The sequence below is a fragment of the Triturus cristatus genome, chromosome 8 (assembly GCF_964204655.1).
Source record: "Triturus cristatus chromosome 8, aTriCri1.1, whole genome shotgun sequence".
Classification (NCBI taxonomy): Eukaryota; Metazoa; Chordata; class Amphibia; order Caudata; family Salamandridae; genus Triturus; species Triturus cristatus.
Genome location: NC_140591.1, coordinates 55,901,206 through 55,926,623, shown reverse-complemented (window position 1 = coordinate 55,926,623; position 25,418 = coordinate 55,901,206). Strand labels below are relative to the sequence as shown.

The 25,418-nt window shown below is 38.0% G+C and overlaps 9 non-coding genes across 9 annotated transcripts; all 9 read right to left on the bottom strand.

The window, feature by feature from the left end:
* Positions 1-714: 714 nt before the first annotated feature.
* On the bottom strand, positions 715-787 carry TRNAF-GAA (transfer RNA phenylalanine (anticodon GAA)). Its single transcript has one exon. It is a non-coding gene; the product is annotated as a tRNA-Phe (tRNA).
* A 1,096-nt stretch (positions 788-1,883) lies between these two features.
* TRNAF-GAA (transfer RNA phenylalanine (anticodon GAA)) lies at positions 1,884-1,956 on the bottom strand. Its single transcript has one exon. It is a non-coding gene; the product is annotated as a tRNA-Phe (tRNA).
* Positions 1,957-3,632: 1,676 nt separating this feature from the next.
* On the bottom strand, positions 3,633-3,705 carry TRNAF-GAA (transfer RNA phenylalanine (anticodon GAA)). Its single transcript has one exon. It is a non-coding gene; the product is annotated as a tRNA-Phe (tRNA).
* A 2,846-nt stretch (positions 3,706-6,551) lies between these two features.
* Positions 6,552-6,624, bottom strand: TRNAF-GAA (transfer RNA phenylalanine (anticodon GAA)). Its single transcript has one exon. It is a non-coding gene; the product is annotated as a tRNA-Phe (tRNA).
* Positions 6,625-12,426: 5,802 nt separating this feature from the next.
* On the bottom strand, positions 12,427-12,499 carry TRNAF-GAA (transfer RNA phenylalanine (anticodon GAA)). Its single transcript has one exon. It is a non-coding gene; the product is annotated as a tRNA-Phe (tRNA).
* A 2,843-nt stretch (positions 12,500-15,342) lies between these two features.
* On the bottom strand, positions 15,343-15,415 carry TRNAF-GAA (transfer RNA phenylalanine (anticodon GAA)). The gene has a single exon. It is a non-coding gene; the product is annotated as a tRNA-Phe (tRNA).
* A 2,847-nt stretch (positions 15,416-18,262) lies between these two features.
* TRNAF-GAA (transfer RNA phenylalanine (anticodon GAA)) lies at positions 18,263-18,335 on the bottom strand. Its single transcript has one exon. It is a non-coding gene; the product is annotated as a tRNA-Phe (tRNA).
* Positions 18,336-21,178: 2,843 nt separating this feature from the next.
* Positions 21,179-21,251, bottom strand: TRNAF-GAA (transfer RNA phenylalanine (anticodon GAA)). The gene has a single exon. It is a non-coding gene; the product is annotated as a tRNA-Phe (tRNA).
* A 1,647-nt stretch (positions 21,252-22,898) lies between these two features.
* Positions 22,899-22,971, bottom strand: TRNAF-GAA (transfer RNA phenylalanine (anticodon GAA)). The gene has a single exon. It is a non-coding gene; the product is annotated as a tRNA-Phe (tRNA).
* Positions 22,972-25,418: the final 2,447 nt, after the last annotated feature.

The following is a 25,418-nucleotide window of genomic DNA, read 5'->3' as shown; positions in this document are numbered from 1 at the left end:
TAAAAAATATGTTGAAATGGTTGTCTTATCGATCAGCTTGATAAAAGGTTTTGATCATTATAAACAACGTCAATATGAGTTGACTCCAAATAGCATTTGTGGCATGCAAAGCAGAAGTTCAAAATGTGCCTAAACCCGGGATTGAACCAGGGACCTTTAGATCTTCAGTCTACTGCTCTCCCAACTGAGCTATTTCATCCAGCTGGCAATTTTGGCTTTCTGTTGTATTTTTTATAATTGTTAAAGATAAATGCAGAACCTGGTCACTCTATCTGCATGTGCAGTTATGTGTTAAATTGTCCAGTATTATTCAGTAGCTAAATTGGTCTGATGGGTGAATTTCCTTTTTAGGAGCCAAGTTAGTTAGATGATGTTTGTAAACTATGAATGGACTTATACTCAGAAACACAGACCTATATGGCGAGGGTCGGCAAGCTAGGTCATCTGACTACTAACAGTTTTGTATAAGGGGAACTGGAGGCTGATGCAGGCAAAGCTTTACTTTCAATTAAAGGAAGAATTGGGAAATAAAGGAGGCAAAGTTGAATACAAGAGAGGTGGAAGCAAGTTTGAAAGAAAGACAGAAAGTAAATAATATGTCGAATTAATTGTATTGTCGATTATCTTGATAAAAGGTTTTGATCATTATAAACAAAGTCAATATGAGTTGACTCAAAATAGTCTTTGTGGCATGCAAAGCAGAAGTTCAAAATGTGCCGAAACCCGGGATCGAACCAGGGACCTTTAGATCTTCAGTCTAACGCTCTCCCAACTGAGCTATTTCGGCCTGCCAGCAGCTATAGTATTCAGCCTCTTTTTTTGAACAATCCCAGAACAGAGATGCAGAACCTGGATATTCAATCTGAGGTTAGAGCTGTGTTTTAATGTGTCCTGCATTGTTCAGCAGCTAACTGGTGAAATGGGTGAGTAGCGTTTTTGGGATAAATGTTAGGTCGTTTTTCTTTTAAAACTCTAAGTGGACCAGCACTGTGTTACACAGACGTATGTCGCCTGAGTAGGTAAGCAATGTCATCTCAATACTGACAACTTTGTTCAAGGAGAAGTGAAAGCTGATGCAGACAAGAGTTTACTTTGAAAAAAGTTTAAAATGGGATAAATTCGTCATCAAAGTTGATGGCAAGAGAGGTGGAAGCAAGTTTAGAAGGAGGACAGAAAGACAACTTTTTGTTGAAGTTATCATGTTGTTGATCAGTTGATAAAATATTTTGAGAAATAAAGAAAAAAAAACTAGAGCTGATTTCAAGAAACATTTTGCAAGAATGTAGGATCCCCTCGCACTGTGCTGAAAGTCAGGATTGAATCAGGTACCTTAAGCTCTTCAGTCTAACGATCTCCCAACTGAGATATTTCAGCCAACAAGTCCCTGTGGCCTCCTGATGTATTATTAATAATTGTAGACGATACATACAGAACCTGGTCATTCTATTTTCGTTTATAGTTATGTGTTAAAGTGTCCAGTATCATTCAGCAGGTAACTTGGTCTGATGAGTGAATATCCTTTTTAGGGGACAAGGTAGGTAGAATTTTTTTTTCTAAACTCTGAATTGACTTATACTCTGAAACACAGACCTATATGGCCAGGGTGTACAAGCTATGTCATCTGACTACTGACAGTTTTGTATAAGGGGAATTGGAGGCTGATGCAGGCAAAGCTTTACTTTAAAATAAAGCAAGAAGTTGCAAATAAATGAGGCATAGTTGAATACAAGAGAGGTGGAAGCAAGTTTGAAAGGAAGACAGAAAGTAAATAATATGTTGAATTGATTGTGTTGTTGATCAGATTGATAAAAGGTTTTGATAAAGAAGAGCGTTGATTTAACTCCAAACAGCTTTTGTGACATGAAAAGCAGAAGTTGAAATTGTGCCGAAACCCGGGATTGAACCAGGGACCTTTAGATCTTCAGTCTAACGCTCTCCCAACTGAGCTATTTCGGCCTGCTGGTAGTTTGGGTCTTCATCCTTTCTTTTAAACTTCCCAAGAAAATAGATGCTCAACCTCATGCTAGAGCTATGTTTTAAGATGTCCTGTATCATTCATCAGTTAACGGGTGCAATAGGTAAATAGCATTTTTCGGATCCAGGTTAGGTAGCTTTTGTTTTTTACTCTGAATGGACTAGCACCATATTACACAGAGGTATTTGGCCTGAGTAGGTAAGCTATGTCATCTGAATACTGAAATCTGTGTTCAAGGAGAAGTGGAAGCTGATGCAGACAAGAGTTTACTTTACAAAAAAGCATGAAATAGGAAACATTTGTAGTCGAAGCTGAATGTAAGAGAGGTGGAAGCAAATTTAGAAGGAGGACAGAAAGACAATTCTATGTTGAATTGATCATGTTGTCGATCAGTTGATCAAATATTTTGGTAAATAAAGAAAGAAAAACTTGAGCTGATACCAAGAAATATTTTGTGAGAAGCAAGAAACCTCTCAGACTTTTCCGAAACCCAGCATTGAACAAGGGACTTTTAGATTTTCAATCTAACACTCTCCCAACTGAGCTATTTCATCCAGCTGGCCATTTTGGCTTTCTGTTGTATTTTTGATAATTGTTAAAGATAAATGCAGACCCTGGTCATTCTATCTGCATGTGCAGTTATGTGTTAAATTGTCCAATATTATTCAGCAGCTAAATTGGTCTGATGGGTGAATTTCCTTTTTAGGAGCCAAGTTAGTTAGAAGATGTTTGTAAACTATGAATGGACTTATACTCAAACACACAGACCTATATGGCGAGGGTAGGCAAACTAGGTCATCTGACTACTAACAGTTTTGTATAAGGGGAACTCGAGGCTGATGCAGGCAAAGCTTTACTTTCAATTAAAGGAAGAATTGGCAAATAAAGCAGGTAAAGTTGAATACAAGAGAGGTGGAAGCAAGTTTGACAGAAAGACAGAATGTAAAAAATATGTTGAAATGGTTGTCTTATCGATCAGCTTGATAAAATGTTTTGATCATTATAAACAACGTCAATATGAGTTGACTCCAAATAGCATTTGTGGCATGCAAAGCAGAAGTTCAAAATGTGCCTAAACCCGGGATTGAACCAGGGACCTTTAGATCTTCAGTCTACTGCTCTCCCAACTGAGCTATTTCATCCAGCTGGCAATTTTGGCTTTCTGTTGTATTTTTTATAATTGTTAAGGATAAATGCAGAACCTGGTCACTCTATCTGCATGTGCAGTTATGTGTTAAATTGTCCAGTATTATTCAGTAGCTAAATTGGTCTGATGGGTGAATTTCCTTTTTAGGAGCCAAGTTAGTTAGATGATGTTTGTAAACTATGAATGGACTTATACTCAGAAACACAGACCTATATGGCGAGGGTCGGCAAGCTAGGTCATCTGACTACTAACAGTTTTGTATAAGGGGAACTGGAGGCTGATGCAGGCAAAGCTTTACTTTCAATTAAAGGAAGAATTGGGAAATAAAGGTGGCAAAGTTGAATACAAGAGAGGTGGAAGCAAGTTTGAAAGAAAGACAGAAAGTAAATAATATGTTGAATTAATTGTATTGTCGATTATCTTGATAAAAGGTTTTGATCATTATAAACAAAGTCAATATGAGTTGACTCAAAATAGTCTTTGTGGCATGCAAAGCAGAAGTTCAAAATGTGCCGAAACCCGGGATTGAACCAGGGACCTTTAGATCTTCAGTCTAACGCTCTCCCAACTGAGCTATTTCGGCCTGCCAGCAGCTATAGTATTCAGCCTCTTTTTTTGAACAATCCCAGAACAGAGATGCAGAACCTGGATTTTCAACCTGAGGTTAGAGCTGTGTTTTAATGTGTCCTGCATTGTTCAGCAGCTAACTGGTGAAATGGGTGAGTAGCGTTTTTGGGATAAATGTTAGGTCGTTTTTCTTTTAAAACTCTAAGTGGACCAGCACTGTATTACACAGACGTATGTCGCCTGAGTAGGTAAGCTATGTCATCTCAATACTGACAACTTTGTTCAAGGAGAAGTGAAAGCTGATGCAGACAAGAGTTTACTTTGAAAAAAGTATAAAATGGGATAAATTCGTCATCAAAGTTGATGGCAAGAGAGGTGGAAGCAAGTTTAGAAGGAGGACAGAAAGACAACTTTTTGTTGAAGTTATCATGTTGTTGATCAGTTGATAAAATATTTTGAGAAATAAAGAAAAAAAAAACTAGAGCTGATTTCAAGAAATATTTTGCAAGAATGTAGGATCCCCTCGCACTGTGCTGAAAGTCAGGATTGAATCAGGTACCTTAAGCTCTTCAGTCTAACGATCTCCCAACTGAGATATTTCAGCCAACAAGTCCCTGTGGCCTCCTGATGTATTATTAATAATTGTAGACGATACATACAGAACCTGGTCATTCTATTTTCGTTTATAGTTATGTGTTAAAGTGTCCAGTATCATTCAGCAGGTAACTTGGTCTGATGAGTGAATATCCTTTTTAGGGGACAAGGTAGGTAGAATTTTTTTTTCTAAACTCTGAATTGACTTATACTCTGAAACACAGACCTATATGGCCAGGGTGTACAAGCTATGTCATCTGACTACTGACAGTTTTGTATAAGGGGAATTGGAGGCTGATGCAGGCAAAGCTTTACTTTAAAATAAAGCAAGAAGTTGCAAATAAATGAGGCATAGTTGAATACAAGAGAGGTGGAAGCAAGTTTGAAAGGAAGACAGAAAGTAAATAATATGTTGAATTGATTGTGTTGTTGATCAGATTGATAAAAGGTTTTGATAAAGAAGAGCGTTGATTTAACTCCAAACAGCTTTTGTGACATTAAAAGCAGAAGTTGAAATTGTGCCGAAACCTGGGATTGAACCAGGGACCTTTAGATCTTCAGTCTAACGCTCTCCCAACTGAGCTATTTCAGCCTGCTGGTAGTTTTGGTCTTCATCCTTTCTTTTAAACTTCCCAAGAAAATAGATGCTCAACCTCATGCTAGAGCTATGTTTTAAGATGTCCTGTATCATTCATCAGTTAACGGGTGCAATAGGTAAATAGCATTTTTCGGATCCAGGTTAGGTAGCTTTTGTTTTTTACTCTGAATGGACTAGCACCATATTACACAGAGGTATTTGGCCTGAGTAGGTAAGCTATGTCATCTGAATACTGAAATCTGTGTTCAAGGAGAAGTGGAAGCTGATGCAGACAAGAGTTTACTTTACAAAAAAGCATGAAATAGGAAACATTTGTAGTCGAAGCTGAATGTAAGAGAGGTGGAAGCAAATTTAGAAGGAGGACAGAAAGACAATTCTATGTTGAATTGATCATGTTGTCGATCAGTTGATCAAATATTTTGGTAAATAAAGAAAGAAAAACTTGAGCTGATACCAAGAAATATTTTGTGAGAAGCAAGAAACCTCTCAGACTTTTCCGAAACCCAGCATTGAACAAGGGACTTTTAGATTTTCAATCTAACACTCTCCCAACTGAGCTATTTCATCCAGCTGGCCATTTTGGCTTTCTGTTGTATTTTTGATAATTGTTAAAGATAAATGCAGACCCTGGTCATTCTATCTGCATGTGCAGTTATGTGTTAAATTGTCCAATATTATTCAGCAGCTAAATTGGTCTGATGGGTGAATTTCCTTTTTAGGAGCCAAGTTAGTTAGAAGATGTTTGTAAACTATGAATGGACTTATACTCAGACACACAGACCTATATGGCGAGGGTAGGCAAACTAGGTCATCTGACTACTAACAGTTTTGTATAAGGGGAACTCGAGGCTGATGCAGGCAAAGCTTTACTTTCAATTAAAGGAAGAATTGGCAAATAAAGCAGGTAAAGTTGAATACAAGAGAGGTGGAAGCAAGTTTGACAGAAAGACAGAATGTAAAAAATATGTTGAAATGGTTGTCTTATCGATCAGCTTGATAAAAGGTTTTGATCATTATAAACAACGTCAATATGAGTTGACTCCAAATAGCATTTGTGGCATGCAAAGCAGAAGTTCAAAATGTGCCTAAACCCGGGATTGAACCAGGGACCTTTAGATCTTCAGTCTACTGCTCTCCCAACTGAGCTATTTCATCCAGCTGGCAATTTTGGCTTTCTGTTGTATTTTTTATAATTGTTAAAGATAAATGCAGAACCTGGTCACTCTATCTGCATGTGCAGTTATGTGTTAAATTGTCCAGTATTATTCAGTAGCTAAATTGGTCTGATGTGTGAATTTCCTTTTTAGGAGCCAAGTTAGTTAGATGATGTTTGTAAACTATGAATGGACTTATACTCAGAAACACAGACCTATATGGCGAGGGTCGGCAAGCTAGGTCATCTGACTACTAACAGTTTTGTATAAGGGGAACTGGAGGCTGATGCAGGCAAAGCTTTACTTTCAATTAAAGGAAGACTTGGGAAATAAAGTTGGCAAAGTTGAATACAAGAGAGGTGGAAGCAAGTTTGAAAGAAAGACAGAAAGTAAATAATATGTTGAATTAATTGTATTGTCGATTATCTTGATAAAAGGTTTTGATCATTATAAACAAAGTCAATATGAGTTGACTCAAAATAGTCTTTGTGGCATGCAAAGCAGAAGTTCAAAATGTGCCGAAACCCGGGATCGAACCAGGGACCTTTAGATCTTCAGTCTAACGCTCTCCCAACTGAGCTATTTCGGCCTGCCAGCAGCTATAGTATTCAGCCTCTTTTTTTGAACAATCCCAGAACAGAGATGCAGAACCTGGATTTTCAACCTGAGGTTAGAGCTGTGTTTTAATGTGTCCTGCATTGTTCAGCAGCTAACTGGTGAAATGGGTGAGTAGCGTTTTTGGGATAAATGTTAGGTCGTTTTTCTTTTAAAACTCTAAGTGGACCAGCACTGTATTACACAGACGTATGTCGCCTGAGTAGGTAAGCTATGTCATCTCAATACTGACAACTTTGTTCAAGGAGAAGTGAAAGCTGATGCAGACAAGAGTTTACTTTGAAAAAAGTATAAAATGGGATAAATTCGTCATCAAAGTTGATGGCAAGAGAGGTGGAAGCAAGTTTAGAAGGAGGACAGAAAGACAACTTTTTGGCGAAGTTATCATGTTGTTGATCAGTTGATAAAATATTTTGAGAAATAAAGAAAAAAAAAACTAGAGCTGATTTCAAGAAATATTTTGCAAGAATGTAGGATCCCCTCGCACTGTGCTGAAAGTCAGGATTGAATCAGGTACCTTAAGCTCTTCAGTCTAACGATCTCCCAACTGAGATATTTCAGCCAACAAGTCCCTGTGGCCTCCTGATGTATTATTAATAATTGTAGACGATACATACAGAACCTGGTCATTCTATTTTCGTTTATAGTTATGTGTTAAAGTGTCCAGTATCATTCAGCAGGTAACTTGGTCTGATGAGTGAATATCCTTTTTAGGGGACAAGGTAGGTAGAATTTTTTTTTCTAAACTCTGAATTGACTTATACTCTGAAACACAGACCTATATGGCCAGGGTGTACAAGCTATGTCATCTGACTACTGACAGTTTTGTATAAGGGGAATTGGAGGCTGATGCAGGCAAAGCTTTACTTTAAAATAAAGCAAGAAGTTGCAAATAAATGAGGCATAGTTGAATACAAGAGAGGTGGAAGCAAGTTTGAAAGGAAGACAGAAAGTAAATAATATGTTGAATTGATTGTGTTGTTGATCAGATTGATAAAAGGTTTTGATAAAGAAGAGCGTTGATTTAACTCCAAACAGCTTTTGTGACATGAAAAGCAGAAGTTGAAATTGTGCCGAAACCCAGGATTGAACCAGGGACCTTTAGATCTTCAGTCTAACGCTCTCCCAACTGAGCTATTTCGGCCTGCTGGTAGTTTGGGTCTTGATCCTTTCTTTTAAACTTCCCAAGAAAATAGATGCTCATCCTCATGCTAGAGCTATGTTTTAAGATGTCCTGTATCATTCATCAGTTAACGGGTGCAATAGGTAAATAGCATTTTTCGGATCCAGGTTAGGTAGCTTTTGTTTTTTACTCTGAATGGACTAGCACCATATTACACAGAGGTATTTGGCCTGAGTAGGTAAGCTATGTCATCTGAATACTGAAATCTGTGTTCAAGGAGAAGTGGAAGCTGATGCAGACAAGAGTTTACTTTGCAAAAAAGCATGAAATAGGAAACATTTGTAGTCGAAGCTGAATGCAAGAGAGGTGGAAGCAAATTTAGAAGGAGGACAGAAAGACAATTCTATGTTGAATTGATCATGTTGTCGATCAGTTGATCAAAGATTTTGGTAAATAAAGAAAGAAAAACTTGAGCTGATACCAAGAAATATTTTGTGAGAAGCAAGAAACCTCTCAGACTTTTCCGAAACCCAGCATTGAACAAGGGACTTTTAGATTTTCAATCTAACACTCTCCCAACTGAGCTATTTCATCCAGCTGGCCATTTTGGCTTTCTGTTGTATTTTTGATAATTGTTAAAGATAAATGCAGACCCTGGTCATTCTATCTGCATGTGCAGTTATGTGTTAAATCAGGGGTCTCCAACCGGTCGATCGCGAGCTACCGGTAGCTCTCTCACACCCTGTTAGTAGGTCGCGGCCCAACTTCAACTTTTGTACCCTATCGTCATCGTTTTGTTTGGTTTTGAGGCCTTTTGTCTATGCTTCTCTGCCTCCCTACGAACCAGCCAGTCACACTGTCTATTTGAGCCTATCCGGGGCGGGGCGGACGTTGGGCCAGCATGAGACACCTTAGCCTGCCCACGGAGAACCACGAAGCCTGCCTTCTGCTGCCCGGAATCGCGCTATGACAGCCATGCCAAACAACTTGTTAGTGTACTGTAACCTCTAACCGTCTAACGAATATTAGTGATATATGCACATCCCTGCAAGGACTGGACAATATCACGCATGTGTGTGGCACTTGGCAGGGCTAAGCTGAGTAAATAAAAGTCTCCCGGTAAAGTCCTTTCTTCGTCCGCCGCCTGCAAGTGGCAGAGTGAGGTCTTTTTCTTATGCCTGGGATGAATCCGACAGACTCTCTGCCCACTGGAGAGCACTGGGCCAGCAACCCCCCTTTGCTTGCAAAAAAGTCATTTGTTGACACCCACGTGCGCTGTGCAAACTCTGTTGCCTTCCCCAGCAGTGGCTCTGATCGTCCTGAAGCAAGAAAGCGCAGAGGAGAGGCAGGGAACACGTTCCACAAGACTACCCCAAACAGGCTGAAGGAACCTGACCCCTGGCTTTTATCTAGACACGAATGCTGAAGTCCTGTCCTGGGCGCCAAAGTAATCATGAAGCCGTACAGGTAGGAAGTACGCTCGTCACTTTACTCCTTCTGTTATCAATGTGCTTATAAAATACATGCTCAAACACACAGCTTTAATAATAAACTTTTATAAAACCGCGAGCTTCGTTACGAGGTGCACGGACATTATTTGGAAAGACACATTTCCCTTTCACAATGGTGTTTCTTCATTAACATATTTAAAAGTCAAATATTCTGGAAACAACATATTTTTCCTTCAATCATTTCTCTTGCTGATATCGCTTTACATTAAAATAAGACAACACATATGTTCGGTAAACACTATGTGAAGAATATACTTTTTAAAGAGTAAGGGATATGAAGAGTAAGGGAGTAGTGAACAGAGTAATCCTGATAATCTCGAGTTTAAAAGTGCAAACCTTTTTGTAATTGTTTCATTTCTCCCCACAATTAAAAGAACACTAATATTTTTGGGAAAAATAGGTAATTTCTGACATTCCAAACTCAAAGTGTCAGACATAATACTTTGAAATGTCACACAAAAAGCCTATAAATATCCCCCATAAACAAACTGGAACCTTGGCAGCTATGGCTATGATCCTGCGTGATTTAGCAGACTTGAATGCACAATTGGCTCTACATCCCACAGCACAGGAGATGCAGCGCTTGCCACCTTTGCACAACCAGACAGGCATCAGGATTGTGGTCAAGAGGATTGTTTTTAAAGATGTCTGTGCATGGCGTTATTCAAGGCATCTAAAACGAGAGCAGTGCTTTATTTTTATTTGTTTTTTTAAATCCATTTGAAACACTGTTTTAATTTATTCAATAAAATAAAGCAGAGCTGCACAGGCATCTTTTAACTTTTAAATAATGTACCTTGCACGTTGTTCCTGGCCACAAAACTAAACCAAGAACATAATTTTGCATGTTTTTTCATTACATTTTAATGAAATAATGTGAGAATTGTAACATTAAGTTTCTGGCTCCGGATGGTGCCCAGAGAAAACTTCCAAGAGGTACTTTATTTGAAAAATAAATATCTGTAAAACTATGCTTTTCATTTTCTGATATCATGGGAGACATTTCAAATGAAGTGTTAATTTTATGGTACAATGTACATAAGGCTTAACATGTCACTTCAAATTTATTCCATTTTTAAAAAAGTACCTCACCCTTGCATTGGCCATATTTTTCCGTTGTAAATGAGGCCAATACATTTACAGGAAGAGCTGAGCATAGGACAAGCTTAGGTCTGTGGCCCCTTCCTTGCATAAGCAAAAATTTGAAAATAATGTAAATAGTGGCACAAAAGTCATTCAAAATATGATGAATGTGTTGGAAAATCACAATGTTTAATTCTCCTACAGCATTTCATATGAACAACATATTATCTCACTACATTGAGAAGCATTTTTAGAAGTAATAGCTTTTGATCATGAAACAGTCATGGTCTCCCACCATTCCTGACGACAAAGCTATAGTAATGAACTAAGTGGCAAGCCATGTGCAACATCCATGTGGAATAGGTTATTATTACGTGGAACAAATGTATAGTCTTTTAGGAGAGAATTTTGTACCATGCACACCCTAAACTCAGGCATTTCAAGGTCTCGTTCTGTGATAATGTAGACTAGAGAAAGGAGGGAAGATAAATAAAATAATTGTATTGCAGCATTTATATAGTGCTTACAACCCTTATGTGGTGCACTGAAGCACTTACATGGTCAGCAAGCTAATCCTGAGAGGTTGGAAAGGTGTTGTTTTTATTTTGTGTTCCTATGTGGGAAGTCTTTCCATGTTGTGCGTGATCACCACCAATGTGCAATTAAAGAGTTATGGAACATAGTAGTGTGGCGGATGAAAAGGTGCGAGACATAGATGTGCAGTTTATGGTTTTTAGTATGCTGACCAGTTTGAACAGCACTGCAGGTCTGTATGATTTGTTATGATAGTAGCCTTCTTAGCTGGTAACTACAGAGGTCAGGAGCACGCAATTTGTTGAAGAGGGAAGCCAGTACTAATACCAGGCTCTCTGGTTTCGTATTATGCATTGCAGACAGTAAATGGGTATCTCTTTATCCATAGTCAATGAAGTTGGGCGTGGGGGGACTTGGGGAATAATGTGCAAGTTGTATTGCCTTTAGTAGCTCACGATGATTTTCACAGATCAGAAGTGGCTCTCATTACAGAAAAGGTTGGAGACCCCTGTGTTAAATTGTCCAATATTATTCAGCAGCTAAATTGGTCTGATGGGTGAATTTCCTTTTTAGGAGCCAAGTTAGTTAGAAGATGTTTGTAAACTATGAATGGACTTATACTCAGACACACAGACCTATATGGCGAGGGTAGGCAAACTAGGTCATCTGACTACTAACAGTTTTGTATAAGGGGAACTCGAGGCTGATGCAGGCAAAGCTTTACTTTCAATTAAAGGAAGAATTGGCAAATAAAGCAGGTAAAGTTGAATACAAGAGAGGTGGAAGCAAGTTTGACAGAAAGACAGAATGTAAAAAATATGTTGAAATGGTTGTCTTATCGATCAGCTTGATAAAAGGTTTTTGATCATTATAAACAACGTCAATATGAGTTGACTCCAAATAGCATTTGTGGCATGCAAAGCAGAAGTTCAAAATGTGCCTAAACCCGGGATTGAACCAGGGACCTTTAGATCTTCAGTCTACTGCTCTCCCAACTGAGCTATTTCATCCAGCTGGCAATTTTGGCTTTCTGTTGTATTTTTTATAATTGTTAAAGATAAATGCAGAACCTGGTCACTCTATCTGCATGTGCAGTTATGTGTTAAATTGTCCAGTATTATTCAGTAGCTAAATTGGTCTGATGGGTGAATTTCCTTTTTAGGAGCCAAGTTAGTTAGATGATGTTTGTAAACTATGAATGGACTTATACTCAGAAACACAGACCTATATGGCGAGGGTCGGCAAGCTAGGTCATCTGACTACTAACAGTTTTGTATAAGGGGAACTGGAGGCTGATGCAGGCAAAGCTTTACTTTCAATTAAAGGAAGAATTGGGAAATAAAGGTGGCAAAGTTGAATACAAGAGAGGTGGAAGCAAGTTTGAAAGAAAGACAAAAAGTAAATAATATGTTGAATTAATTGTATTGTCGATTATCTTGATAAAAGGTTTTGATCATTATAAACAAAGTCAATATGAGTTGACTCAAAATAGTCTTTGTGGCATGCAAAGCAGAAGTTCAAAATGTGCCGAAACCCGGGATCGAACCAGGGACCTTTAGATCTTCAGTCTAACGCTCTCCCAACTGAGCTATTTCGGCCTGCCAGCAGCTATAGTATTCAGCCTCTTTTTTTGAACAATCCCAGAACAGAGATGCAGAACCTGGATTTTCAACCTGAGGTTAGAGCTGTGTTTTAATGTGTCCTGCATTGTTCAGCAGCTAACTGGTGAAATGGGTGAGTAGCGTTTTTGGGATAAATGTGAGGTCGTTTTTCTTTTAAAACTCTAAGTGGACCAGCACTGTATTACACAGACGTATGTCGCCTGAGTAGGTAAGCTATGTCATCTCAATACTGACAACTTTGTTCAAGGAGAAGTGAAAGCTGATGCAGACAAGAGTTTACTTTGAAAAAAGTATAAAATGGGATAAATTCGTCATCAAAGTTGATGGCAAGAGAGGTGGAAGCAAGTTTAGAAGGAGGACAGAAAGACAACTTTTTGTTGAAGTTATGTTGTTGATCAGTTGATAAAATATTTTGAGAAATAAAGAAAAAAAAAACTAGAGCTGATTTCAAGAAATATTTTGCAAGAATGTAGGATCCCCTCGCACTGTGCTGAAAGTCAGGATTGAATCAGGTACCTTAAGCTCTTCAGTCTAACGATCTCCCAACTGAGATATTTCAGCCAACAAGTCCCTGTGGCCTCCTAATGTATTATTAATAATTGTAGACGATACATACAGAACCTGGTCATTCTATTTTCGTTTATAGTTATGTGTTAAAGTGTCCAGTATCATTCAGCAGGTAACTTGGTCTGATGAGTGAATATCCTTTTTAGGGGACAAGGTAGGTAGAATTTTTTTTTCTAAACTCTGAATTGACTTATACTCTGAAACACAGACCTATATGGCCAGGGTGTACAAGCTATGTCATCTGACTACTGACAGTTTTGTATAAGGGGAATTGGAGGCTGATGCAGGCAAAGCTTTACTTTAAAATAAAGCAAGAAGTTGCAAATAAATGAGGCATAGTTGAATACAAGAGAGGTGGAAGCAAGTTTGAAAGGAAGACAGAAAGTAAATAATATGTTGAATTGATTGTGTTGTTGATCAGATTGATAAAAGGTTTTGATAAAGAAGAGCGTTGATTTAACTCCAAACAGCTTTTGTGACATGAAAAGCAGAAGTTGAAATTGTGCCGAAACCTGGGATTGAACCAGGGACCTTTACATCTTCAGTCTAACGCTCTCCCAACTGAGCTATTTCGGCCTGCTGGTAGTTTGGGTCTTCATCCTTTCTTTTAAACTTCCCAAGAAAATAGATGCTCAACCTCATGCTAGAGCTATGTTTTAAGATGTCCTGTATCATTCATCAGTTAACGGGTGCAATAGGTAAATAGCATTTTTCGGATCCAGGTTAGGTAGCTTTTGTTTTTTACTCTGAATGGACTAGCACCATATTACACAGAGGTATTTGGCCTGAGTAGGTAAGCTATGTCATCTGAATACTAAAATATGTGTTCAAGGAGAAGTGGAAGCTGATGCAGACAAGAGTTTACTTTACAAAAAAGCATGAAATAGGAAACATTTGTAGTCGAAGCTGAATGTAAGAGAGGTGGAAGCAAATTTAGAAGGAGGACAGAAAGACAATTCTATGTTGAATTGATCATGTTGTCGATCAGTTGATCAAATATTTTGGTAAATAAAGAAAGAAAAACTTGAGCTGATACCAAGAAATATTTTGTGAGAAGCAAGAAACCTCTCAGACTTTTCCGAAACCCAGCATTGAACAAGGGACTTTTAGATTTTCAATCTAACACTCTCCCAACTGAGCTATTTCATCCAGCTGGCCATTTTGGCTTTCTGTTGTATTTTTGATAATTGTTAAAGATAAATGCAGACCCTGGTCATTCTATCTGCATGTGCAGTTATGTGTTAAATTGTCCAATATTATTCAGCAGCTAAATTGGTCTGATGGGTGAATTTCCTTTTTAGGAGCCAAGTTAGTTAGAAGATGTTTGTAAACTATGAATGGACTTATACTCAGACACACAGACCTATATGGCGAGGGTAGGCAAACTAGGTCATCTGACTACTAACAGTTTTGTATAAGGGGAACTCGAGGCTGATGCAGGCAAAGCTTTACTTTCAATTAAAGGAAGAATTGGCAAATAAAGCAGGTAAAGTTGAATACAAGAGAGGTGGAAGCAAGTTTGACAGAAAGACAGAATGTAAAAAATATGTTGAAATGGTTGTCTTATCGATCAGCTTGATAAAAGGTTTTGATCATTATAAACAACGTCAATATGAGTTGACTCCAAATAGCATTTGTGGCATGCAAAGCAGAAGTTCAAAATGTGCCTAAACCCGGGATTGAACCAGGGACCTTTAGATCTTCAGTCTACTGCTCTCCCAACTGAGCTATTTCATCCAGCTGGCAATTTTGGCTTTCTGTTGTATTTTTTATAATTGTTAAAGATAAATGCAGAACCTGGTCACTCTATCTGCATGTGCAGTTATGTGTTAAATTGTCCAGTATTATTCAGTAGCTAAATTGGTCTGATGGGTGAATTTCCTTTTTAGGAGCCAAGTTAGTTAGATGATGTTTGTAAACTATGAATGGACTTATACTCAGAAACACAGACCTATATGGCGAGGGTCGGCAAGCTAGGTCATCTGACTACTAACAGTTTTGTATAAGGGGAACTGGAGGCTGATGCAGGCAAAGCTTTACTTTCAATTAAAGGAAGAATTGGGAAATAAAGGTGGCAAAGTTGAATACAAGAGAGGTGGAAGCAAGTTTGAAAGAAAGACAGAAAGTAAATAATATGTTGAATTAATTGTATTGTCGATTATCTTGATAAAAGGTTTTGATCATTATAAACAAAGTCAATATGAGTTGACTCAAAATAGTCTTTGTGGCATGCAAAGCAGAAGTTCAAAATGTGCCGAAACCCGGGATCGAACCAGGGACCTTTAGATCTTCAGTCTAACGCTCTCCCAACTGAGCTATTTCGGCCTGCCAGCAGCTATAGTATTCAGCCTCTTTTTTTGAACAATCCCAGAACAGAGATGCAGAACCTGGATTTTCAACCTGAGGTTAGAGCTGTGTTTTAATGTGTCCTGCATTGTTCAGCAGCTAACTGGTGAAATGGGTGAGTAGCGTTTTTGGGATAAATGTTAGGTCGTTTTTCTTTTAAAACTCTAAGTGGACCAGCACTGTATTACACAGACGTATGTCGCCTGAGTAGGTAAGCTATGTCATCTCAATACTGACAACTTTGTTCAAGGAGAAGTGAAAGCTGATGCAGACAAGAGTTTACTTTGAAAAAAGTATAAAATGGGATAAATTCGTCATCAAAGTTGATGGCAAGAGAGGTGGAAGCAAGTTTAGAAGGAGGACAGAAAGACAACTTTTTGTTGAAGTTATCATGTTGTTGATCAGTTGATAAAATATTTTGAGAAATAAAGAAGAAAAAAAACTAGAGCTGATTTCAAGAAATATTTTGCAAGAATGTAGGATCCCCTCGCACTGTGCTGAAAGTCAGGATTGAATCAGGTACCTTAAGCTCTTCAGTCTAACGATCTCCCAACTGAGATATTTCAGCCAACAAGTCCCTGTGGCCTCCTGATGTAGTATTAATAATTGTAGACGATACATACAGAACCTGGTCATTCTATTTTCGTTTATAGTTATGTGTTAAAGTGTCCAGTATCATTCAGCAGGTAACTTGGTCTGATGAGTGAATATCCTTTTTAGGGGACAAGGTAGGTAGAATTTTTTTTTCTAAACTCTGAATTGACTTATACTCTGAAACACAGACCTATATGGCCAGGGTGTACAAGCTATGTCATCTGACTACTGACAGTTTTGTATAAGGGGAATTGGAGGCTGATGCAGGCAAAGCTTTACTTTAAAATAAAGCAAGAAGTTGCAAATAAATGAGGCATAGTTGAATACAAGAGAGGTGGAAGCAAGTTTGAAAGGAAGACAGAAAGTAAATAATATGTTGAATTGATTGTGTTGTTGATCAGATTGAAAAAAGGTTTTGATAAAGAAGAGCGTTGATTTAACTCCAAACAGCTTTTGTGACATGAAAAGCAGAAGTTGAAATTGTGCCGAAACCCAGGATTGAACCAGGGACCTTTAGATCTTCAGTCTAACGCTCTCCCAACTGAGCTATTTCGGCCTGCTGGTAGTTTGGGTCTTCATCCTTTCTTTTAAACTTCCCAAGAAAATAGATGCTCAACCTCATGCTAGAGCTATGTTTTAAGATGTCCTGTATCATTCATCAGTTAACGGGTGCAATAGGTAAATAGCATTTTTCGGATCCAGGTTAGGTAGCTTTTGTTTTTTACTCTGAATGGACTAGCACCATATTACACAGAGGTATTTGGCCTGAGTAGGTAAGCTATGTCATCTGAATACTGAAATCTGTGTTCAAGGAGAAGTGGAAGCTGATGCAGACAAGAGTTTAATTTACAAAAAAGCATGAAATAGGAAACATTTGTAGTCGAAGCTGAATGCAAGAGAGGTGGAAGCAAATTTAGAAGGAGGACAGAAAGACAATTCTATGTTGAATTGATCATGTTGTCGATCAGTTGATCAAATATTTTGATAAATAAATAAAGAAAAACTTGAGCTGATACCAAGAAATATTTTGTGAGAAGCAAGAAACCTCTCAGACTTTTCCGAAACCCAGCATTGAACAAGGGACTTTTAGATTTTCAATCTAACACTCTCCCAACTGAGCTATTTCATCCAGCTGGCCATTTTGGCTTTCTGTTGTATTTTTGATAATTGTTAAAGATAAATGCAGACCCTGGTCATTCTATCTGCATGTGCAGTTATGTGTTAAATTGTCCAATATTATTCAGCAGCTAAATTGGTCTGATGGGTGAATTTCCTTTTTAGGAGCCAAGTTAGTTAGAAGATGTTTGTAAACTATGAATGGACTTATACTCAGACACACAGACCTATATGGCGAGGGTAGGCAAACTAGGTCATCTGACTACTAACAGTTTTGTGTAAGGGGAACTCGAGGCTGATGCAGGCAAAGCTTTACTTTCAATTAAAGGAAGAATTGGCAAATAAAGCAGGTAAAGTTGAATACAAGAGAGGTGGAAGCAAGTTTGACAGAAAGACAGAATGTAAAAAATATGTTGAAATGGTTGTCTTATCGATCAGCTTGATAAAAGGTTTTGATCATTATAAACAACGTCAATATGAGTTGACTCCAAATAGCATTTGTGGCATGCAAAGCAGAAGTTCAAAATGTGCCTAAACCCGGGATTGAACCAGGGACCTTTAGATCTTCAGTCTACTGCTCTCCCAACTGAGCTATTTCATCCAGCTGGCAATTTTGGCTTTCTGTTGTATTTTTTATAATTGTTAAAGAAAAATGCAGAACCTGGTCACTCTATCTGCATGTGCAGTTATGTGTTAAATTGTCCAGTATTATTCAGTAGCTAAATTGGTCTGATGGGTGAATTTCCTTTTTAGGAGCCAAGTTAGTTAGATGATGTTTGTAAACTATGAATGGACTTATACTCAGAAACACAGACCTATATGGCGAGGGTCGGCAAGCTAGGTCATCTGACTACTAACAGTTTTGTATAAGGGGAACTGGAGGCTGATGCAGGCAAAGCTTTACTTTCAATTAAAGGAAGAATTGGGAAATAAAGGAGGCAAAGTTGAATACAAGAGAGGTGGAAGCAAGTTTGAAAGAAAGACAGAAAGTAAATAATATGTTGAATTAATTGTATTGTCGATTATCTTGATAAAATGTTTTGATCATTATAAACAAAGTCAATATGAGTTGACTCAAAATAGTCTTTGTGGCATGCAAAGCAGAAGTTCAAAATGTGCCGAAACCCGGGATCGAACCAGGGACCTTTAGATCTTCAGTCTAACGCTCTCCCAACTGAGCTATTTCAGCCTGCCAGCAGCTATAGTATTCAGCCTCTTTTTTTGAACAATCCCAGAACAGAGATGCAGAACCTGGATTTTCAATCTGAGGTTAGAGCTGTGTTTTAATGTGTCCTGCATTGTTCAGCAGCTAACTGGTGAAATGGGTGAGTAGCGTTTTTGGGATAAATGTTAGGTCGTTTTTCTTTTAAAACTCTAAGTGGACCAGCACTGTATTACACAGACGTATGTCGCCTGAGTAGGTAAGCTATGTCATCTCAATACTGACAACTTTGTTCAAGGAGAAGTGAAAGCTGATGCAGACAAGAGTTTACTTTGAAAAAAGTATAAAATGGGATAAATTCGTCATCAAAGCTGATGGCAAGAGGGGTGGAAGCAAGTTTAGAAGGAGGACAGAAAGACAACTTTTTGTTGAAGTTATCATGTTGTTGATCAGTTGATAAAATATTTTGAGAAATAAAGAAAAAAAAAATAGAGCTGATTTCAAGAAATATTTTGCAAGAATGTAGGATCCCCTCGCACTGTGCTGAAAGTCAGGATTGAATCAGGTACCTTAAGCTCTTCAGTCTAACGATCTCCCAACTGAGATATTTCAGCCAACAAGTCCCTGTGGCCTCCTGATGTATTATTAATAATTGTAGACGATACATACAGAACCTGGTCATTCTATTTTCGTTTATAGTTATGTGTTAAAGTGTCCAGTATCATTCAGCAGGTAACTTGGTCTGATGAGTGAATATCCTTTTTAGGGGACAAGGTAGGTAGAATTTTTTTTTCTAAACTTTGAATTGACTTATACTCTGAAACACAGACCTATATGGCCAGGGTGTACAAGCTATGTCATCTGACTACTGACAGTTTTGTATAAGGGGAATTGGAGGCTGATGCAGGCAAAGCTTTACTTTAAAATAAAGCAAGAAGTTTCAAATAAATGAGGCATAGTTGAATACAAGAGAGGTGGAAGCAAGTTTGAAAAGAAGACAGAAAGTAAATAATATGTTGAATTGATTGTGTTGTTGATCAGATTGATAAAAGGTTTTGATAAAGAAGAGCGTTGATTTAACTCCAAACAGCTTTTGAGACATGAAAAGCAGAGGTTGAAATTGTGCCAAAACCCGGGATTGAACCAGGGACCTTTAGATCTTCAGTCTAACGCTCTCCCAATTGAGCTATTTCCGCCTGCTGCTAGTTTGGGTCTTCATCCTTTCTTTTAAACTTCCCAAGAAAATAGATGCTCAACCTCATGCTAGAACTATGTTTTAAGATGTCCTGTATCATTCATCAGTTAACGGGTGCAATAGGTAAATAGCATTTTTCGGATCCAGGTTAGGTAGCTTTTTTTTTTACTCTGAATGGACTAGCACCATATTACACAGAGGTATTTGGCCTGAGTAGGTAAGCTATGTCATCTGAATACTGAAATCTGTGTTCAAGGAGAAGTGGAAGCTGATGCAGACAAGAGTTTACTTTACAAAAAAGCATGAAATAGGAAACATTTGTAGTCGAAGCTGAATGCAAGAGAGGTGGAAGCAAATTTAGAAGGAGGACAGAAAGACAATTCTATGTTGAATTGATCATGTTGTCGATCAGTTGATCAAATATTTTGATAAATAAAGAAAGAAAAACTTGAGCTGATACCAAGAAATATTTTGTGAGAAGCAAGAAACCTCTCAGACTTTTCCGAAACCCAGCATTGAACAAGGGACTTTTAGATTTTCAATCTAACACTCTCCCAACTGAGCTATTTCATCCAGCTGGCCATTTTGGCTTTCTGTTGTATTTTTGATAATTGTTAAAGATAAATGCAGACCCTGGTAATTCTATCTGCATGTGCAGTTATGTGTTAAATTGTCCAATATTATTCAGCAGCTAAATTGGTCTGATGGGTGAATTTCCTTTTTAGGAGCCAAGTTAGTTAGAAGATGTTTGTAAACTATAATGGACTTATACTCAGACACACAGACCTATATGGCGAGGGTAGGCAAACTAGGTCATCTGACTACTAACAGTTTTGTATAAGGGGAACTCGAGGCTGATGCAGGCAAAGCTTTACTTTCAATTAAAGGAAGAATTGGCAAATAAAGCAGGTAAAGTTGAATACAAGAGAGGTGGAAGCAAGTTTGACAGAAAGACAGAATGTAAAAAATATGTTGAAATGGTTGTCTTATCGATCAGCTTGATAAAAGGTTTTGATCATTATAAACAACGTCAATATGAGTTGACTCCAAATAGCATTTGTGGCATGCAAAGCAGAAGTTCAAAATGTGCCTAAACCCGGGATTGAACCAGGGACCTTTAGATCTTCAGTCTACTGCTCTCCCAACTGAGCTATTTCATCCAGCTGGCAATTTTGGCTTTCTGTTGTATTTTTTATAATTGTTAAAGATAAATGCAGAACCTGGTCACTCTATCTGCATGTGCAGTTATGTGTTAAATTGTCCAGTATTATTCAGTAGCTAAATTGGTCTGATGGGTGAATTTCCTTTTTAGGAGCCAAGTTAGTTAGATGATGTTTGTAAACTATGAATGGACTTATACTCAGAAACACAGACCTATATGGCGAGGGTCGGCATGCTAGGTCATCTGACTACTAACAGTTTTGTATAAGGGGAACTGGAGGCTGATGCAGGCAAAGCTTTACTTTCAATTAAAGGAAGAATTGGGAAATAAAGGAGGCAAAGTTGAATACAAGAGAGGTGGAAGCAAGTTTGAAAGAAAGACAGAAAGTAAATAATATGTCGAATTAATTGTATTGTCGATTATCTTGATAAAAGGTTTTGATCATTATAAACAAAGTCAATATGAGTTGACTCAAAATAGTCTTTGTGGCATGCAAAGCAGAAGTTCAAAATGTGCCGAAACCCGGGATCGAACCAGGGACCTTTAGATCTTCAGTCTAACACTCTCCCAACTGAGCTATTTCGGCCTGCCAGCAGCTATAGTATTCAGCCTCTTTTTTTGAACAATCCCAGAACAGAGATGCAGAACCTGGATTTTCAATCTGAGGTTAGAGCTGTGTTTTAATGTGTCCTGCATTGTCCAGCAGCTAACTGGTGAAATGGGTGAGTAGCGTTTTTGGGATAAATGTTAGGTCGTTTTTCTTTTAAAACTGAGTGGACCAGCACTGTATTACACAGACGTATGTCGCCTGAGTAGGTAAGCTATGTCATCTCAATACTGACAACTTTGTTCAAGGAGAAGTGAAAGCTGATGCAGACAAGAGTTTACTTTGAAAAAAGTATAAAATGGGATAAATTCGTCATCAAAGTTGATGGCAAGAGAGGTGGAAGCAAGTTTAGAAGGAGGACAGAAAGACAACTTTTTGTTGAAGTTATCATGTTGTTGATCAGTTGATAAAATATTTTGAGAAATAAAGAAAAAAAAAATAGAGCTGATTTCAAGAAATATTTTGCAAGAATGTAGGATCCCCTCGCACTGTGCTGAAAGTCAGGATTGAATCAGGTACCTTAAGCTCTTCAGTCTAACGATCTCCCAACTGAGATATTTCAGCCAACAAGTCCCTGTGGCCTCCTGATGTATTATTAATAATTGTAGACGATACATACAGAACCTGGTCATTCTATTTTCGTTTATAGTTATGTGTTAAAGTGTCCAGTATCATTCAGCAGGTAACTTGGTCTGATGAGTGAATATCCTTTTTAGGGGACAAGGTAGGTAGAATTTTTTTTTCTGAACTTTGAATTGACTTATACTCTGAAACACAGACCTATATGGCCAGGGTGTACAAGCTATGTCATCTGACTACTGACAGTTTTGTATAAGGGGAATTGGAGGCTGATGCAGGCAAAGCTTTACTTTAAAATAAAGCAAGAAGTTGCAAATAAATGAGGCATAGTTGAATACAAGAGAGGTGGAAGCAAGTTTGAAAGGAAGACAGAAAGTAAATAATATGTTGAATTGATTGTGTTGTTGATCAGATTGATAAAAGGTTTTGATAAAGAAGAGCGTTGATTTAACTCCAAACAGCTTTTGTGACATGAAAAGCAGAAGTTGAAATTGTGCCGAAACCCGGGATTGAATCAGGGACCTTTAGATCTTCAGTCTAACGCTCTCCCAACTGAGCTATTTTTTATAATTGTTAAAGATAAATGCAGAACCTGGTCACTCTATCTGCATGTGCAGTTATGTGTTAAATTGTCCAGTATTATTCAGTAGCTAAATTGGTCTGATGGGTGAATTTCCTTTTTAGGAGCCAAGTTAGTTAGATGATGTTTGTAAACTATGAATGGACTTATACTCAGAAACACAGACCTATATGGCGAGGGTCGGCAAGCTAGGTCATCTGACTACTAATAGTTTTGTATAAGGGGAACTGGAGGCTGATGCAGGCAAAGCTTTACTTTCAATTGAAGGAAGAATTGGGAAATAAAGGAGGCAAAGTTGAATACAAGAGAGGTGGAAGCAAGTTTGAAAGAAAGACAGAAAGTAAATAATATGTTGAATTAATTGTATTGTCGATTATCTTGATAAAAGGTTTTGATCATTATAAACAAAGTCAATATGAGTTGACTCAAAATAGTCTTTGTGGCATGCAAAGCAGAAGTTCAAAATCTGCCGAAACCCGGGATCGAACCAGGGACCTTTAGATCTTCAGTCTAACACTCTCCCAACTGAGCTATTTCGGCCTGCCAGCAGCTATAGTATTCAGCCTCTTTTTTTGAACAATCCCAGAACAGAGATGCAGAACCTGGATTTTCAATCTGAGGTTAGAGCTGTGTTTTAATGTGTCCTGCATTGTCCAGCAGCTAACTGGTGAAATGGGTGAGTAGCGTTTTTGGGATAAATGTTAGGTCGTTTTTCTTTTAAAACTCTGAGTGGACCAGCACTGTATTACACAGACGTATGTCGCCTGAGTAGGTAAGCTATGTCATCTCAATACTGACAACTTTGTTCAAGGAGAAGTGAAAGCTGATGCAGACAAGAGTTTACTTTGAAAAAAGTATAAAATGGGATAAATTCGTCATCAAAGTTGATGGCAAGAGAGGTGGAAGCAAGTTTAGAAGGAGGACAGAAAGACAACTTTTTGTTGAAGTTATCATGTTGTTGATCAGTTGATAAAATATTTTGAGAAATAAAGAAAAAAAAAATAGAGCTGATTTCAAGAAATATTTTGCAAGAATGTAGGATCCCCTCGCACTGTGCTGAAAGTCAGGATTGAATCAGGTACCTTAAGCTCTTCAGTCTAACGATCTCCCAACTGAGATATTTCAGCCAACAAGTCCCTGTGGCCTCCTGATGTATTATTAATAATTGTAGACGATACATACAGAACCTGGTCATTCTATTTTCGTTTATAGTTATGTGTTAAAGTGTCCAGTATCATTCAGCAGGTAACTTGGTCTGATGAGTGAATATCCTTTTTAGGGGACAAGGTAGGTAGAATTTTTTTTTCTAAATTTTGAATTGACTTATACTTTGAAACACAGACCTATATGGCCAGGGTGTACAAGCTATGTCATCTGACTACTGACAGTTTTGTATAAGGGGAATTGGAGGCTGATGCAGGCAAAGCTTTACTTTAAAATAAAGCAAGAAGTTGCAAATAAATGAGGCATAGTTGAATACAAGAGAGGTGGAAGCAAGTTTGAAAGGAAGACAGAAAGTAAATAATATGTTGAATTGGTTGTGTTGTTGATCAGATTGATAAAAGGTTTTGATAAAGAAGAGCGTTGATTTAACTCCAAACAGCTTTTGTGACATGAAAAGCAGAAGTTGAAATTGTGCCGAAACCCGGGATTGAATCAGGGACCTTTAGATCTTCAGTCTAACGCTCTCCCAACTGAGCTATTTTTTATAATTGTTAAAGATAAATGCAGAACCTGGTCACTCTATCTGCATGTGCAGTTATGTGTTAAATTGTCCAGTATTATTCAGTAGCTAAATTGGTCTGATGGGTGAATTTCCTTTTTAGGAGCCAAGTTAGTTAGATGATGTTTGTAAACTATGAATGGACTTATACTCAGAAACACAGACCTATATGGCGAGGGTCGGCAAGCTAGGTCATCTGACTACTAACAGTTTTGTATAAGGGGAACTGGAGGCTGATGCAGGCAAAGCTTTACTTTCAATTAAAGGAAGAATTGGGAAATAAAGGAGGCAAAGTTGAATACAAGAGAGGTGGAAGCAAGTTTGAAAGAAAGACAGAAAGTAAATAATATGTTGAATTAATTGTATTGTCGATTATCTTGATAAAAGGTTTTGATCATTATAAACAAAGTCAATATGAGTTGACTCAAAATAGTCTTTGTGGCATGCAAAGCAGAAGTTCAAAATGTGCCGAAACCCGGGATCGAACCCGGGACCTTTAGATCTTCAGTCTAACACTCTCCCAACTGAGCTATTTCGGCCTGCCAGCAGCTATAGTATTCAGCCTCTTTTTTTGAACAATCCCAGAACAGAGATGCAGAACCTGGATTTTCAATCTGAGGTTAGAGCTGTGTTTTAATGTGTCCTGCATTGTCCAGCAGCTAACTGGTGAAATGGGTGAGTAGCGTTTTTGGGATAAATGTTAGGTCGTTTTTCTTTTAAAACTCTGAGTGGACCAGCACTGTATTACACAGACGTATGTCGCCTGAGTAGGTAAGCTATGTCATCTCAATACTGACAACTTTGTTCAAGGAGAAGTGAAAGCTGATGCAGACAAGAGTTTACTTTGAAAAAAGTATAAAATGGGATAAATTCGTCATCAAAGTTGATGGCAAGAGAGGTGGAAGCAAGTTTAGAAGGAGGACAGAAAGACAACTTTTTGTTGAAGTTATCATATTGTTGATCAGTTGATAAAATATTTTGAGAAATAAAGAAAAAAAAAAAAAGCTGATTTCAAGAAATATTTTGCAAGAATGTAGGATCCCCTCGCACTGTGCTGAAAGTCAGGATTGAATCAGGTACCTTAAGCTCTTCAGTCTAACGATCTCCCAACTGAGATATTTCAGCCAACAAGTCCCTGTGGCCTCCTGATGTATTATTAATAATTGTAGACGATACATACAGAACCTGGTCATTCTATTTTCGTTTATAGTTATGTGTTAAAGTGTCCAGTATCATTCAGCAGGTAACTTGGTCTGATGAGTGA